Here is a 17,212-nt window from a genome sequence, read left to right on the forward strand (position 1 = left end):
TTAAAAATACTCCATATCCATCCAGCCCTGGGCGCTGATCACTCAGAAGCTGGCAGCATACAGATTTGCTGACCTAAGGAATCCATTCATCCTGAAGGTCAGGGACCCAACAGTTCTCCATGTGTTCCCCTTCCCAGGTAGGCATGTACATGCCAGGGACCTTGTCGTCCTTAAACCAAAAGAAAGCCTAATGGTGCCCACTTATGGCATTGGCGGGGCAGGGATAATTATTGTGGACAAAATACCTTTTAACACTCTTTAAAGTATTGTAAGAAGTAAGCTCACTGCTCATTTAAAAAGGACAATGATGACTTGTGGTTGCCAAGCGGGAGGGGGTGGGGGAGGGATGGAGTGGGAGTTTGGGATTAGCAGATGCAAACTATTATGTAGAGAATGGATAAACAACAAGGTCCTACTGTATAGCACAGGGAACTACATTCAACATCCTGTGATAAACCAGAGTGGAAAAGAATACGAAAACAAATATATATGTGTATAACTGAATCCCTTTGCTGTACAGTAGAAATTAACACAACATTGTAGGTCAACTGTACTTCAATAAAATAAATTTTTTTAAAAAAGAACTGTCATGGGACTTCCCTGGTGGTCCAGTGGTTAAGACTCCCCGCTCCCAATGCAGGGGGCCCAGGTTCGATCCCTGGTCAGGGAACTAGATCCCTCACGCGGCAATGAAGATCCCACGTGCCGCAATTAAGACCCGGTGCAGACACAAAAATTTTTAAAAAGGAGTCATGACTGAGACATTTACACCCACCGAGCGATGCTTCTCTTTGTCACTGACAAAGTTTAATTGCATCAGACTCTGCCTCTCTTTGACAAGTTCTTCTGGTCAATGTTTTTCTTCCATAAAGGCGACCCATCACTTAGTCATCCGGCCGTGCCTCGTGGGGCTTTCACGATGGATCCTCACACGAATGGGAGTGGCCAGCAGTGCTGGGACAGGAGGGGAGTGGCTGGGCCCTCCGGGTCAGGGAGTGACAGTGGGTGCGGACTCACCCACAGGGCGTCCGAGAAGAGCCATGAAGAGTCCCTCCCGATGCCGCTGTCCCTGGTGGCTGTGTGTCGGCACCGCTCAGGACAGGCACCGCCAGACAGAAGCCTTGCGTGGACCCTGACTACCTCGTGCAACAAAGCCTAAAGCCAGGGCCCCCTGCAACTCGGCTCAAAAGTCTCCCCCCATCTTCACCTCCGCGCACCCTTACTCCACGGCCAAACCAAACGGGTCCCCTTTCCCTAAACAACCACAGCCTTCCCACCTGCCAACCTGGACCTTTGCTGTTTCTGTTCCTTGAGAGGCTAATCCTATCCCCTCCATCATTCAAAACCCCCTCACCTCCCCCTCCAGGTTCACCCCCCTTCCTGACCACATCAGCAAGACCTCTTCCCTGAATGCTCGTGGCAGTTTATGCTCTGCTCTATGGCCCTGCTCTTTTTCTTGCTTTATGTGTGTCTCTGTTTCATCCGTCTTCCTAGATTGGAGGCTCTTAAAGGGCAGGGACCTCATCTTGTATATTTCCCACCACATCTCTTGTACAGTGTCATAGGTGGATGGGCGTATGGATGGATGGATGGGAAAAGGCGGGGGGCGGGGGAAAGAGGGAGGAATGAAGGAAGACACAGGAAGGAACAATAAACAAAGGGCCCTTTGCCCTGGGGACCACCAGCGTCCTAGGTAGTAACCAGAGAGGCCTGGCCCACTGAAGATGCTAGACGTGCAGGCCCTTCTCTCAGTGGCTCCCTCCTTCCCCTCCCCGCTGCCTGGTGCCCCCTTCAACAGCATCCATCCCACAGGCCTGGGCTCATTGAGGAGGAAATATGCAAAGGCAGAGCAGGGGTGGCCTTGCCCCATGAAATCCTCTTCTTCAAGGGCCACTGCATCCACAGGAAATCAATGAGATACAGACCCACCTGCTAGGCCCCTTTATCCCATGGCCCTGACACCCCGGAAGCTAGTGTGACCACACACAGCAGAAGACACACAGTCACCTCAACCGGGGAGTCACTGGTTGTCACTGGCAGTGACAGATTCTCCTTGCTGCACACACTAAAGCTGATGCTGAGTGACAGGGACAAAAGCCACCTTCCACAAGACGCTTCAGTTAACCAGAACTCCATTGGTCACAGTTCTCATCTCGTGCAGGTTTTTGTTTATTTGTTTTATTTCTTAGATCCCAGTACCCTTTCTGGAGGAAAAAGAGAAGCAATCCAAGAAAACAAACTGACAGTAGAATTGTGGTCAAGAATAGTTCCTGGCAAAAAAAAAGAGGGGTGATGCTTTAGCATCCAGAGTTTCAGAGGCAATTTCAGCAAAGGCGGAGGAAGTGACTCTGCCCGGAATCAGCAAACAAAGCAGTTCTCCTTCCCCGGCTGCCCCAAGCCTTCGCTGGAAGCTGGAGGCTGCCTGTAACTGTCGACTGGCCGATTCACAGAGCCGCACGCCCAGGATCCAGGTGACCCCACGGTACACGGCTCACTTGCCCCACCCTGGTAACTGAAGGATCTGAGGACTGTGCTGTGACTGAAGTCGCCAGAGCCACTGCATGGCCTCGCTGCCCAGGAGGAGCTCTGGTGTCCCACAGACGCTTGTCCCAGTCTCTCTCCCATCAGCCACTCTCCGTGTGACCTCGGCAGGTAGAAGGCGCTCTGTCTCGGGCTCCTCGTGATAATAACATACGCTCATCAGGTGGGGAGATAATGCATATCATGGAGTCTAATTCTCCAACACACGGAGGAGCTAAACAAAAGTTGAGTTTCCTTTCCTTCTTCCTGCCTTCCAAACCTCTCACACCCCAGGCCCCTGGCCATTCCTCCTGGAGAGTTCTGTCTGCACCCCACCAGGCCTCCTAAGGTGTGATGCTTGGACCCATCAGACCCTGAGACCCCCCCGGGACCCTGCCGCCTGGATCTGAAGAGTCTGGGGCAGGCACCTGCCCTGGTGAGCCATGCCCCGCAACTGGGGAAGGACAGAGCTCCGAGAGAAGACAAAACAGTCAGCCCATGAAGTTCTCCCCCCAGCCTCCTCGAACCATCCTTCTACCCTGGCACAGTGCCAGCTCCATCACATGCCGAGATACCTCACTTAATCCCTATGACGTAAGGACTGATACTGTCCCTTACAGATAAGGAAACTGGGGCCCAGAAAAGTAACTTTCTCAAAGTCACACATCTCATAAGCGGTGGAACCAGCCTTTGAGCCCACAGGGTCTGGCTCCAGAGCCAGGCCTGCAGCCCCTGCACCTGGGGGCGCTCTACACCCTCAAGGCTTCGGGCAGGAGGAGCTCCCCATCCCAGCACTGCCTTGGGAGCGTCCCACCATGGGTAAACATTTTTCATATATTCTTCCCAATTCTCACAGCAAGCCTGCACGGTAGCTATAATTTTCCCATTTTTCCAGATGAGAAATACTGAGGTCCAGAGGCGGGAAGTGAAACTGTTAAGTCACAAAGCTTATAAGAGGCGGAATCAGATTCACCTGATTGCAAAGCCTGTGACTCTTCCAATGCCCCAGATGAGTGGTCGGCCTCAGACACACAGAGGGAACCTGAACATCCACCCTCAGGATGGTTTAAGAGGGAATGAGACCCCATCTCTTCAAGCTCCCCCAGGACTCCCAGGTACAAACCAAACTCCAGCCCGAGTTTTGCTGCTCCATGACCTTCTCCAAGAGCCCAGCCAAGTGTCTGCCATGAGTGTGTTATCTGGGACAGGAACACACACGCTAACGGACAGATTAGTGGGGCCGCCTTTATCTGGGCTTAACTGTCTGCTGGTAGAGACCAGAGCCCAAAAGGATTATGACAGAGGAGGGGACACTGATTTGGGGGGGAGGGGGCGTTGGATGTTTAAGGGGCTGTCAGGGTGACTGGAGGGACGGAAGCCTGAGCTTGGTGGTGGGAGAGCCAGAGAGAGGGTGCCCGGTGCAAGTGGGCTGGACCGAGGTCAGACGCATGCAAACCTAGCCCTGCAGCCTTGCAAGCGCCATCACTTCTGCTAGCAGAGCTGGTGATGCCCTGATTCCCGCTGCTATTGTTGCTGTTATCACTATAATCAGCAGCAGCAGCACTTACTTACGTATCGGCATCATTTATTCACCTTCTTGACATTCTCTGCAATCCTGCACGCAGTGTGGACGCCTCCCCACTCCTAGAAGTCTCTCCACAAATGCAGGGACCACTGAGCCACAGAGCACCCCCAAAGCAGGCTCCAGCCCGACACTCCGGAACCATCCCCTCTTATAACAAAGACTCCTCAGCTGGGTCTTCATGTTCCGGAACCTGAGACCCTGCCCTCACCCAGGGAAGACTCCTGAGTGGACAAACAGAGATGCTGCCCCTTGGGGACCTGCAGCAGGACAGTCGCCTCTGGCCCTTTAAGGATCCTGCTGGGTTGGGGGTGACGGCATGCCCTGAGCTGGCAGAATGGAGTCCAGTCTACAAAGCTCCTTTGTTGAAGGAACAGCTCTCCCGTGCTCCCTGGGGGCACCCTGGAGGGTGCTCCCTCAAATATTCACTACTGCCTCTGGTGCACCCACCCCCATCAGAGCTGGGAATATGGTGATGACTGCTCTCACTTTGTGTCTTGTGATGGGAAGCCAATATTTATTGTTGATTTCAGGCCCAGAGGTTGTAAGAGAGCCAGTGGCTTTCCAGAAAGTCTGAACAAGATAAAAGGAAATCAATAGCTGGAGAATGATCTGGAGGCTGAAAGTATGGCACATCCTGGTGCAAGAGTGAATTTTTGGTTGGAAAGATATTAGATGCCTCTCAAGGATAATGAGGAGCGTTGTATCAGTTACCTATTGCCAGAAGACAAACAGCCCCGAAACGTAATGCGGTGACTCCCACATCTGGCTGATGGCAGGCTATTAGCCGGGATGACGGAGGCCACTGGGCCACGTGTCTCTCATCATCAGAAGCTTCTTCACACGGCGGCAGCCACAGGGTTCCAAAAACCAGAAGACAAGACCAGTCCCACTGCACAAGTGCTTCTCAGCTTCCGCTGGTTTCCAAGCAGCCAGAGCAAGTCAAGTGACAAAGCCCAGGAGGGCAGTCAGCGTGCATGCAAGAGGGTGTGATTCCAAGGAGGGGGCGAACTGTGGCCATTTTGTGACCTACCTCTAGGAGACCTGAGCCACCTGGCTGTCTTTCACAATACACACTCTTACAGGAATGTCAGGTGACTTAGGACAGATGGCCAATTAACATCTTAATGGTGTAAGTGAATAAACACGCAAAGAAAGAAAGAAAGAGTGAATAAGGAGGGAGCAGGGAGTGAATGTAGGTCTAGCACTCCAAGTGCCTAAAGAAAACTGAGATCCTCAGGCCTGGGGGAAGATTCTGGAAATCCGAGAAGAAGCCTAAGAAAGACACACAGCTCTTGAATGTACAAAATCATGAGAGAAAATGATGTTGGGGAGAGAAAGTTTATGGGTGCAGTGAGAGGAAACTGAACTAAAAATCAAAAACCCTATAACTCCTCAAACTTTATTCCTCCTCTAATCATGATGGAATTAATGAATTTCCTTATTTTTTTATTTCAACTAATGTTTATTGAGCTTCTACTCTATGCCGGGCAGTGGGCCCTAAGCTCATGATGTTGCCAGCTGGAGGTCATTCTCATAAGGGGTTCCTGCACCTTTTTAGCAGCATACTTTCCCACTCTATCTCTGAAGCCCAGCATCACACCTGCCCTGGAGGGGAGAGGCCGCTCAAGCTACACCACCAGGCTCCCTCCCTACCCCTGGAGGGCTTCTCAGGCTGGCAGCTGCTGTGACACTAGGTCCAGACCTGGTTTTCTGGGTGGACCGGTTGGAGGCCCCTGGCCGATATGACCTCGAAGCCCCCTTTAGCTCTGACGCTCTAGGATAAGAATGGGAACAATGCCAAGCCCCTGAGTGAGGCATCTGTCACAACCAGTCATGCTGTGCCGTGAAGAAAGCATGTGTCCGCTGGGAGTCACCAGGAAGGCCACCAAGGAACACAGAAAAGCAGGCAGGCTCTTCAGAGCACCTCCGAGCGCAGCTCCTTGGCACGGCAAACCTGCCCTCCCCGATCCAGTCAGCCACCATCCTGTCACGGGGCCTCCGCTTCCCCAGCACCCAGTCACCTCATTCAGAGCTCCGTATTCCCAGGACGAATGGTGGAGGCACAGCCCCCGGTTGAGCCCGTTGGTCCTGGGCACAGAATAAAAAGAGAGGCAAAACACTAGGCAGGAGGTCTTGACCGCTGCTTCCTGCCAACCTGGTGTAGACCTCACCGCCTCCCCAGATCTCCGGGTAGCTCTCTCTGCCCTCTGACCTCATCAGGGTGAGGACAGGCACTCTCTCAACTCCCCCTTTCCCCGCTCAACCTTCCTGGGCGTCCACTCATCAGAGCTCATTGTTTCTTCCTGAAGGCCATGCTTCCCTCCTTTTCTTACCCCTCGACAATGTGTGTCGGTCCCCCTCCCTTATCTCACCTCTCCCCATGGGCTCCCTTCACCTGCAAACGCCCCAACACCTTTCCCGGCCCCCATCTGTCGGCAGCAGAAGTTACAGTTGATTGTCCTTTGTGATCCTCTCCCCCAAGCAGGCATCACTTCCTACCTTCCCTACTCTGCCTCAATTCCCTGCAGGCAGGCTCAGACCGTGAGGTTTAATAGCATTGTCTTTAATAGCATCACACGCTCAAGATAGGAAATGATCTTAACATTATTGCTTGAGGATCCCTTCCCCTTCCTTCCCTCCCCCCCACCAATACCCTCATGATTAGTTGCCAACTTCTGTCTGTCACCCCCTATAGTGTCTGTGGAGCACCCCTTTCTCTTCATTCCTACAACACCATCTTCCTTAGATCTTATAAGGACCATTGTCAGTCTTCCAGCCCTAGTTTGCCACCTCCCTTCCCACCACCATCCTCCTATTTAAATTCACAGCCTATTTGGGGCCAAGCCTTGTATATGCCTATATTTGATCTTCTCACGCTTCCTTCATCCTGGAAGGATTCACCCCTGCCCTGCCAAATCCTACCGAGCCTTCAAGAAGCTCGGTGGGGCTTCCTCTAAAAATCCTCTCATCTCCTCCCCTGCCCCCTCTTACCACCGCCTGCCCCCCATGAGCAGGAAGTCATCCTCTGAATTCCTATTGCCCTGTCTCTGTCCCTGTACTAAGATGCTTATCACTTTCTACATTATGTCCTAGGTGTTTGCATATTTTTCTGTCTTCCTGATGACAAAGATTCCTTTTATCTTTATATCCCCCAAAGAACTAGGACGCTGTCTTTGAATAGATTTGTTGAATGAAGCCTCCTGCTTTCACAGAAGGCAGTTACAGAGCATCTAGCTCTTGGGGAGGGGACTTTGGGATCTTGCCCAGAAACAATTTAGTGATTGTAAAAGTTATCACTTGAATTATTTGCCAGAGCTATGTCTCTTGACAGCCATCTGCAGCCACCTCTGTGTTGAAGCAATGAAATTAAAATCTGCTGTACTGAACCAAACTCCTCGAGCAACCCTTCTTTTACACCCCCATGCATGGAAGATGGAAAGCTGCAGCTTCTCGGTACTTTCCTTCTCAGATCTGTGAACGGTCACCCCACAAACCAGGCCATCCCACCCGCACCCCAACTCAGCCACTGAGCTCATGTCTTCTGGCCTAATTCATTTTCTAGACAGATGGAGCAAATACCTAGCAAATATTATTTATGACTTTGTGATAAATAAGCCTTTTACAGAAGTTATTCAAGGAGTTCTGGGGAATTTCAAGGATAACTTTCAGCAAGTTTTAAAGGTCAGGTCAGCCTGGAATAGTGAGTCCATAGTATTTGCCGCTCGTTCATCTGTTTTGAATTATTGGTCTCACCCAGCTTCAGTCGGCTCTCAGTGGACGGGCTGTGCTTTAGCTCTCTGGCTGTATTTTATTTCGATAGTGGGAAAAGGGTTTTAATAATTATTATTTGTGCTAGACTGACAGTGGAGAGAGAAAAAAAGGGATCATAATGAAATTCAAGCTCTAGAAAATGTGCTAGAAAAGATGAGTTCTACCTGACCAGGCATACTGTCCATGTACACCCACACGGCCATGCACACGGAGCAGTGGTACCCCCTCTGTGCAGAGGTGAGAAGGCACTGGGCTGAACCTGGCAGCACAGAGGTGGGGTCATAAGGGCAGGGCTTTCCCAGAGGGCCAGGAAGCAACGGGCTAGCCTGGGACCTTTTCTAATGTATGAATGCGCGTCTGATCCTCTGCAGATGCTGCAATCAGAGCTTCTTGGGAACAGAGACTGTATCTCACTCAGTTCCGAATCCACGGAATCCAATGCTCTGCCAGCATGTAGTAGGCACTCAATAGATATTTATTGGATTGGGTTGGATCAGACTGGATTGGATTGGAATGAGTTGGATTGGGTTGGCTTGGCTTGGCTTGGCTTGGCTTGGATTGGCTTGCACTGAGTTGGATCGGGGCGGATTGGATTGGGTTGGGTTGGGTTGAGTTGAAGTGAATGGAATCAAATCGAATTGAGCTCCCATTTCTCCTCCACTCTAACTGTAAGTTCTTTCCACAAAGCCTTTTATTTTTTTTAATTTTCGTTTTTTGTTGTTGTTGGCTTTTTTTTTTTTTTTTCTTTCTGGTTAGTTTGTTTAGCTTCGTTGTTTGGATTTGATTTTGATTTACCCAGGGAATGAATTTGCCTGAGGCAGAAGTTTAACTTAGAATGTAAAGGTCTTTACAGGTAGATCTAGACATTTCTCCCTAGATAATTTGGCAAAATTCATTTTCCATTCCTGAGACCTAAGAGTATCAGCCTATTTTTCTAGAAATGGTGTGGAATAAAGAAATAAAGAATGTTGTCTCACATTACACCCTTTGAAAATAGTAAAATTTGTATCACCTTGTTATAGTTTTGAAGAAGGCTTTTCTCCTAGTCTGCTCTGCTAATTTGAAACTCTTTATTTGGCATATTCCAAACGGGTGCACATAGGTTCTTTAAAAAAGTACTTGGTGAAGTGAATTGACTGCAGAAAGCCTGATTTGTTCACCTCTTTGGCTGTTTGTTTTAACTCCAGAAGGTAGAAAAATGTCTCCCCCTGTGAGAAATCAATCAAGGGCTCCCTTTGTCTCTAGACTGAGGCACTTTCTGCTGGATTCCCTTCTTATAAACATCTGTCCCTCTCACTTTACACGGTAAACATGGCCTGAAGAAATGCTACCTTGGTTAGTTTTTTAAATCAAATTGTATTTAAATGCACTAGTGGACATTTAAAGGACTACTACCTACACTATGAATAACTCTGTAATGTACATCCTATCAAACCCGAATTTTTCATATTGGATTTTCTCAAGGAATACCCATCTCTTCTTTGTTCTTCTTTCAGAGAAGACAATTAGCAGCGAGTGGGTTGTCTGCAGTCTCCTTGCAGGGCCAAGGCCCCAGGAGGGCGTGCCTGTTTGCCAGAGTTGCATGTGGTCCACATGGGAGCCTAACTCCAAGAGGGAGGTTTAGAAAGAGAAAGGGATGAGATCATCAGTCCCCAGAGAGGTCTTTAAATCATGAGGGAGGGTCTATGCCAGAGGGTGCAATGGGATGGTGCAGCAGGGAAAAGAAAACAGCAAATAAGTCCACTGGGTGAGAGAGATGGAAACCCCATGACAAGGACCTTTGACGTCACCGGCTTGTGATTGCTCCTGCATCCAGCTCTGTGTTGGGCCAAAGGGACCAAGCTGACAGAGTCTCTAGCCTGTTTTCCTGACGACCTTGGATTTCTGCAAACCTCTCCAGCTTCTGGATGTGAACCCTCACTCACAACCCACATTCATGAAAACCTCCTCAGTCTCTACTTACCTCACACTGAGAACCCCATATATTATACTCCCTTCCCTTCAAGGTAATTGAATCCCTCTTGTCACGCAATTGCACAGGTAGTGCAGGGCAGGGAGGAGAGGCTTCCCACCACGATGAATCCTTCAGATCAATTTCATAAGGAAAAGCATCCTTTTAGTAAGAAGGAGAGAAAAAATGAAGACGTTTTGCTAGTACTTCAAAGCATCTGGGTCCAGCTGCATGTCCTACATCAGTTGCTGGGCAAAATCCTTCGGACCATAGAATTTCTGTGTCTCCTTCTCCTAGGTCTTTGCTTTATCTACTGTTTGTAGATGGTGTTCTACTTCTTCTACCTCTTCTGGAGCACCTCCCCCCTCTCTAGCCCCTTCCCCGAGGCAAGGATTTAGGGACAGAAGCCTCATTGTTTGTTCTGGTCACCTTGCTGATTAACAAACACCTCCAAAACATAGTGGTTTGAAACAGCAATCTATTATTGTCTCTCATGTGTCTGTTGATGGGTCAGCGGGGCAGTTCTCATTTAAGATCTCTCATGGAGTTGTATTTGGTAGGGGCCAGGGCTGGAGTCATCTAAAGGCTTGAGTAGACTGGACATCTAGTGGAGTTGTTTCAGTCTGTTACTGAACTCAGGTCCGGCTGCTCCCCTCTTGAAAGCAATACTCGAGAGGCAAGTGTTGGTAGAAAGGAAAGGTTGCTTTATTCAGGAGACTGGCAAACTGGGGAGAAGGCAGACTCATGTCCAAAGGCCAGATCCCCACCTGCCAATCAGGGGGCAAGAGCTTTTAAAGGGGAGTTTCAGGGGTGGCTGGAGGGGGTAACCTGCAGAACGGCACAGTCAGCTCTGACAATCATGTTGAAATTGGTCATGCAGTGGTCTGATCAGTGTCATCTTGATTGTTTTAAGTACAGTTAATCTTCAGTTCCAGGGTTGGTATTTTCCCATTCCTTTGAGGCCAGTTCTCAGAACTGTGGCAGCTTGCATCATGACTACAGCCTGGTCATCACGAACTCAACTTCTTCCACCTGCTGGGGGTTTCAGTATCTACAAAACAACTCAAAGGTCATGGCTCAGAATATTATGTATAGCCCTCGAGGAGGAACTAAATAAAGGCCCTTGACTTTGTTTAATGACTCGATTATTATTATTTGGTCCTATATGACTGCTTTCCTTTGCTTCTACATTTTCTCACTTCTCTGATTAAATTTATTCTTTGACCAAAGTTTTTCTACAGACAAAAGGCAGGCAGAGGACATGGCTGGCGGTGGTTCTGTCCTGGGAAGACCTCATAGGGTCCTGCTTCATTTCAACTCGATGGCTGACAGTTGATACTGTCAGTTAGAGGTCAGCTCGTTGACGACCAGAACAACCTCATGTGGCTTCTCCATATGGCTTCTCACGGCATGGTGGCAGGGTCCCAAGAAGGAATGTCCCAAGAAGGAGTGTCCCAAGAAGCAAGTGTTCTAAGAGACCCAGATAGAAGCCGCAGAGCGCTCATGACCTCGCCTTAGAAGTCCCTGGAAGTCACTTCCACCACATCCTACAGTTCAGGCAAGCCACTAAGGTCAGTCCAAGAGCAGGGGAATTCAATTCCACCTCCTGATGGGATGAGAAGTATACCCGTGCTGGGGGAGGGAACTTGTGGCAGCCATGCTTGGAAACTCTCCTCAGAGTCGTACCACAACTTCTCTTACCACGAGATTCTAAAACCATTTTATTCATTTCTGATCCTGTGCTGCCTCTATTCCCTTCCCCTCAAACTCACGATCCCTCTAATTAATGCCTTCTGTTAGGGACATATGTTCTATAAGTCAGTCAAAGCCAGTCCTGAACTGAGCACAGCAGGTTTTGACTCAGAGAATGACTGCCTTAAAACCACTAGAGAGCTCTCTCTCTCTTTCTGTTTTTCGTTTTTTTTTTAAGTTATTGGATTTTTTAAACAGTCAGAGAAAGTCCATGGATGGGTCACACACACTGCAGAAATTTTCAGGTGTTCCCACCATTTTTCTTTCTTTTTTTTTTTTTTGAGAAACCAAATGACAAATCACCTTCTGAGGTTCTCCTCTGGACTTATATTTAACAGTGAAAAGTCAAAAGGAAGGCAAAAAAAAAAAAAAAGAGTCCAGGGGGGCAAAGTGAAAATTCAACTGAAACTAATGAATCTTAAGAGATTGCATAATTCTAACAGTTTTCCGTTGGAAAGAAAAGGGAATCTCCCAAAGCATCAAAGCTCTGTAGAAAACAAGTGAGGTTTAGACTGAAAATCCTCAGACCCCAATCTCCTGTCTCCCTCTCCCTGAGCCGCTGCAGGCTGAGGGCAGAAGGACCGGCCACTCACTTTCCCTCACAGAGCAAGGAGCTGGCCCTTTCCCAGCCCCTCTGGCCTGCTCTGGGGTCCCTCTGAACCATCCGGGAAGTCTCATTCCCAGGGTCTCTCCCCCAACTCCTGAGAATGACTGCCCTGAGGGTGTGGGGCAGAGCAGGAGGTGCGACACAAGGGAGCCCCCATCCATCCATCCATCCATCCATCCATCCATCCATCCATCCCATATATGTGATGTGCTTTCAGCTTCATGTAAGATTATACAGCAGTCAGGGCAGCTAGGAAGGCAGAGGCGGACAAAGTTATTTGTATTTCACACTCGCAGACACTTTTTTTATTATCTCCCAGGAGGCTCCAATGTTTGGGGGAAAAGAGTGCCAGATGGGGAGTTCCCCGACCTGAGGTCTCCCCTACTTCTCCACTGACAAATGGTGTGGTCCTCCTGGGGCTCAGCTGGAAAAAGAGATGGTTCTACTACCTCATAATCTTTAGGTCTCCTCCATCTCCTAATTTTCCTTCAGGAAAACCAGGATCAGGAAGAGCTGATGACGCAGAAAACCCCCCATCAGGACGCGGCACACAGAAGCAGCTCTGCTCCCTTTACCCTGGCAGGACGCGCCCCAGGCGCCCCCCCACCCCCACCCCAGCCATTTGAAGGGACTCCCTCGTCCCCAGCCACTTTCCCTCCAAGACCAGCCAGCCTCCTTTCAGGACGCTGTGGGCAACCGATCAGAGGAAGAGTTTGAAAACTCTCTACTGTGGATAAAATCCACAAGCTGTTTTCCTAAAAGGCCAGGAATTGGGGTGGGGGCAGGGTAGGGGCGAGATCAGGGCCCTTCTCTCCGCTCTGGAGGTCTCCATATGCTTTAGCTCTTAATCACTAGATCGGAAAGGGAGAGGGGGAGGGGTGGCCGGGGAGGGGGAGGGGGAGGTAAAGGGGAAAGGAAAAAAACGCAACACCAACGAAAAAAGAGACAGCCCCCCACTCAGGTCCTCTGGGACCGAGGACGCCATTCAGAGCTCGCAGAAAATAGGGTCAGGCATGTCTTGTGACCTGAGACCCCAGAGCTCCTCTGTTCCCCATAATTATCTAATACAGCACTCTCCCTGCCAAATACAATGAAACAATTTGTCACTTCAATTATCTGTCAGTCAACAGCGAGGCCTTTTCAACAGGCCAGCACATGTGTTTGGAGAGCTTGTCAGGGAGAGCCGGTTAGCCAGACCCATAACCATGGAAAATGGAACCTTTGTTAATGCTGGTTCTTAGAAAAGTAAATCCATTCAATTGCTCTCCTTCTCGCTCCCTCTTCTTTTCTAAATGCCTTCAGCTTGGAATTTGCACAAGGAGCTGAATTGGTCCTGCTCTGAACCTTCAATGACTGGCCAAAGGATTTGCATGAGGAAGCAGAAATTAATTCTTCCTTTCGGGGCTTTTTCCCCCTGGCTTGCTGTAATTCTGTGTTTAGAAGCGAGATTACACCCTGCGTTACAGCGGGATGGGGACGGTGAGGGGGTGGGAAGTGGCGGATCGCTGGGGGCTGGGAGGTGTCTGCGTTTTGTTAGCTTCGCCAGTTCAGCCCAGCCAGCGGCTCCTTCCCTTCCCGGCCTCTTCCCCGGGGAGTTCGCTCCGGGGTCTTCACACTGTCCCCTTGGAGGGATAAAGGGGAAGGAAATCTCATCTGAGGACCAGTCATCCCTAGGAGCAAAACCCGGATTCCATTTCTACACAGACAGGAGATTGTTACTCCTGGGAGGGGAAGCAGGTCTGTGGCTGAATCGCTGGGGCCTAAATGGAGAAGCCTATACATCCCATGAGTTCCCACAGTAGTCTAACTTTAAATACTCCATCCCAGTGTCAGACCGTGCATGAAGCTGCATATTTCCATTTTGGGTTGGGAATACAAGGTTGCTATTACACAGTGTGCCAGCAAGGATGCCAAAGACCCTTCCCGGTTCACAGCACGGCTGGGACCTTTTCAAGATGTCAGCGGGGAGTGGGCACACACGCGTCCATCCACGGTAGTGTTGGCTGGTTTTTCTACCTTGATTTTTTTTAATTGAAGTGTAGTTGATTTTTAAGATTGTGTTAGTTTCAGGTGTACACATTTTTTTCAGATTATTTTCCATTATAGGTTATTACAAGATATTGAATATAATTCCCTGGGCTGTACAGTAAATCCCTTTTGCTTTTCTATTTTATGAATAGTAGTTTGTATCTCTTAATCCCATACCCCTAATTTATCCCTCCCCCCTCCCTTTCCCCTTTAGTAACCAAAAGTTTGTTTTCTATATCTGTGAGTCTATTTCTGTTTTATGTATAGACTCATTTGTATTATTTTTTGATTCCACATGAGTGATATCATAATATTTGTCTTTCTCCATCTGATTTACTTCACTTAAAATGATTATCTTTAGGTCCATCCATGTTGTTGCAAATGGCAATATTTCATTCTTTTTTATGGCTAATATTCATATATATATTATATCTTCTTAAGGCAATGAGCTGTTACTGACCACTTAGGTTGATTCCATGTCTTGGCCATTGTAAATAATACTGCAGTGAACATTGGGGTGCATGTATCTTTTCGAATTAGAGTTTTTGTCTTTCAGGATAAATGCCCAGGAGTGGGATTGCTGGATCATATGGTAGCTCTATTTTTAGTTTTTTTGAGGAACCTCCATACTGTTCTCCACAGTGGCTGCACCAGTTTACATACCCACCAACAGTGTGCGAGGGTTCCCTTTTCTGTGCACCCTCTCCATTTATTATTTGTAGACTTTTTGATGATGGCCATTCTGACTGATGTGCGAACCTCTTTGTCATTTTGATTTGCATTTCTCCAATAATTAGTGATGTTGAACATGTTTTCATGTGCCTGTTGGCCATCTGTATGTCTTCTTTGGAGAAATGTTTATTTAGGTATTCTGCCCATTTTTTGATTGGGTCGTTTGGGTTTTTGATATTGAGTTGTACTAGCTGTTTGTATATTTTGAAAATTAAGCCCTTGTTGGTCGCATCGTTTGCCAATATTTCCTCCCATTCCATAGGTTGTCTTTTCATTTTGCTGTTGGTTTCCTTTGCTATGCAAAAGCTTTTAAGTTTGATTATGTCCCATTTGTTTATTTTCGCTTTTATTTCTTTTGCCTTGGGAGACTGACCTAAGAAAACATTGCTACGATTTATGTCAAAGGATGTTTTGCCTATGAGTTTAATGGTGTCAAGTCTTATATTTAAGTCTTTCAACCATTTTGCATTTATTTTTGTATATGGTGTGAGGGAGTGTTCCAATTTCATTGGTTTACACGTAGCTGTCCAACTTTCCCAGCACCACTTATTGAAGAGACTGTCTTTTCTCCATTTGTAAATTCTTGCCTCCTTTGTCCTAGATTAATTGACCATCGGTGTGTAAGTGTATTTCTGGGGTCTCTATTCTGTTCTGTTGATCTGTATGTTCGTTTTTTGTGCCAATACCACCCTGTTTTGATTACTGTAGCTTTGTAGTATAGCCTGAAGTCTGAAAGGGTTATGCCTCCAACTTTGTTCCTTTTCCTCATGATTTCTTTGGCAATTCTGAGTCTTTTGTGGTTCCATATAAATTTTAGGATTATTTCTTCTATCTTGATTGCTTTTATAATGATTTTTTAAAATGCATTGTCTTATAGCAAATAAAATTGTGTGTTTCAAATTTTATACATATGATTTCACATACATTAGAGTTTTATCCCACTTTACATGCTTACAGATTCCTCACCCCCGCCCCCCCAAACCTGAGAATCTGTCTTCCTCCCTCTCTGCCTCAGCTTCGTGTCCACATAACAAGCCGGAGGCTACAATCTATTACTTTCTGCTTCTGCAGATGGTTTCCCTCCCCTCCATCCAGCCCCACGACCCAGCACCACAGAAAGAACACAATTTGGTGTCTTCCAGGCCTTGGAATTCTGTCCCCAGGACATCTGAGAAAATAGATCCCTGAAGATTTCAGACCAGATCTTGCTCTGTCTCCCCAGGGGCGTTAGGGCTCCTCAGGCTCCCGTGGCTCTGGTCTGATGAGGACCATCCTCTCCTCTGCTCTTTCTTTCTGCCCTCATCCCTCCTTTCTTTCTCTTCCTCTCTCCTTTCTCCTTCCTTCTTCTCTTCCCTTTTCCCATCTGTTCCATTCCCTACCTGTTCCCTGCCAATCTTTTCTCTGTATGGCTTTTCCCTTTTATCCTTCCTTATGATTTTCTGTTTCTTTCTCTCTTTTTCCTTTTTTTGAACCCAAAGAGTTTCATAGTCGTCCCTATAGCACTGGGTTGCACAAAGAGAGAAATCATTCTTCTTTTACTTTCTACTTTATAGGTAAGAAAATATAAGCCCAAGGGAGGAGGTTTTAAATTCATTCAGGAATTCAGGAGGGAAACTGCCAAAGAAATAAATCACTAAGTAGCTACCAGGTAGACCCAATCCCAGCCAGGTCCCCTAATGGCTCTCCCTGCCTGCATCTCACCCCAGAACAGAGTATGCCCTTCTCCATTGACTTAAGTGGCAGATTCCTCAAAGGAGGGATCCTGGCAACCAACCTGAATGCGGTCCAGGAGGTAACTGGGTCTTTTTTCTCCTGGGCTGTGAGTAGAGCCTCTCTTCAGCTCTCAAGGAAGAGTTCATCATGGGGGATATGACAACAGGGGAAGAAAACAGCCTTTCTTTCCAGATAAATACTCTGTATGCACACTGGACCTCCAAAATGACCACTCACTTTAAGAAGTTGCACACTTACCCCAATGTACTAACTATTAGCAAAATTATTTTGGAATGTTTTCAAGAAAAAAAAAAAAAAATATATATATATATATATACCTAACAAAAAAGTGACATGTATTACTTTCTGGTAACCCCATGTTTCAAAGGGGTTCATTTGCAATAAGTCCATGCTTCATTTTCTACCCTTTTCAGATTTTATTCCGATTATGCAACACTTCTTCCAAAAATCAGTTCCACTTTTACTTTAGTGAAATTAGCAACCCTTAAGGCCACATGCAAAACTGTGCCACAAGACCGGAAGTGTTCCAAAA

General features: G+C 47.8%; 1 non-coding gene across 1 annotated transcript; it reads left to right on the forward strand.

Moving 5' to 3' along the window:
- Positions 1–597: 597 nt before the first annotated feature.
- TRNAW-CCA (transfer RNA tryptophan (anticodon CCA)) lies at positions 598–670 on the forward strand. The gene has a single exon. It is a non-coding gene; the product is annotated as a tRNA-Trp (tRNA).
- The last annotated feature ends 16,542 nt before the right edge of the window (positions 671–17,212 follow it).

This window comes from Balaenoptera ricei, chromosome 21 (genome assembly GCF_028023285.1).
Source record: "Balaenoptera ricei isolate mBalRic1 chromosome 21, mBalRic1.hap2, whole genome shotgun sequence".
NCBI lineage: Eukaryota > Metazoa > Chordata > Mammalia > Artiodactyla > Balaenopteridae > Balaenoptera > Balaenoptera ricei.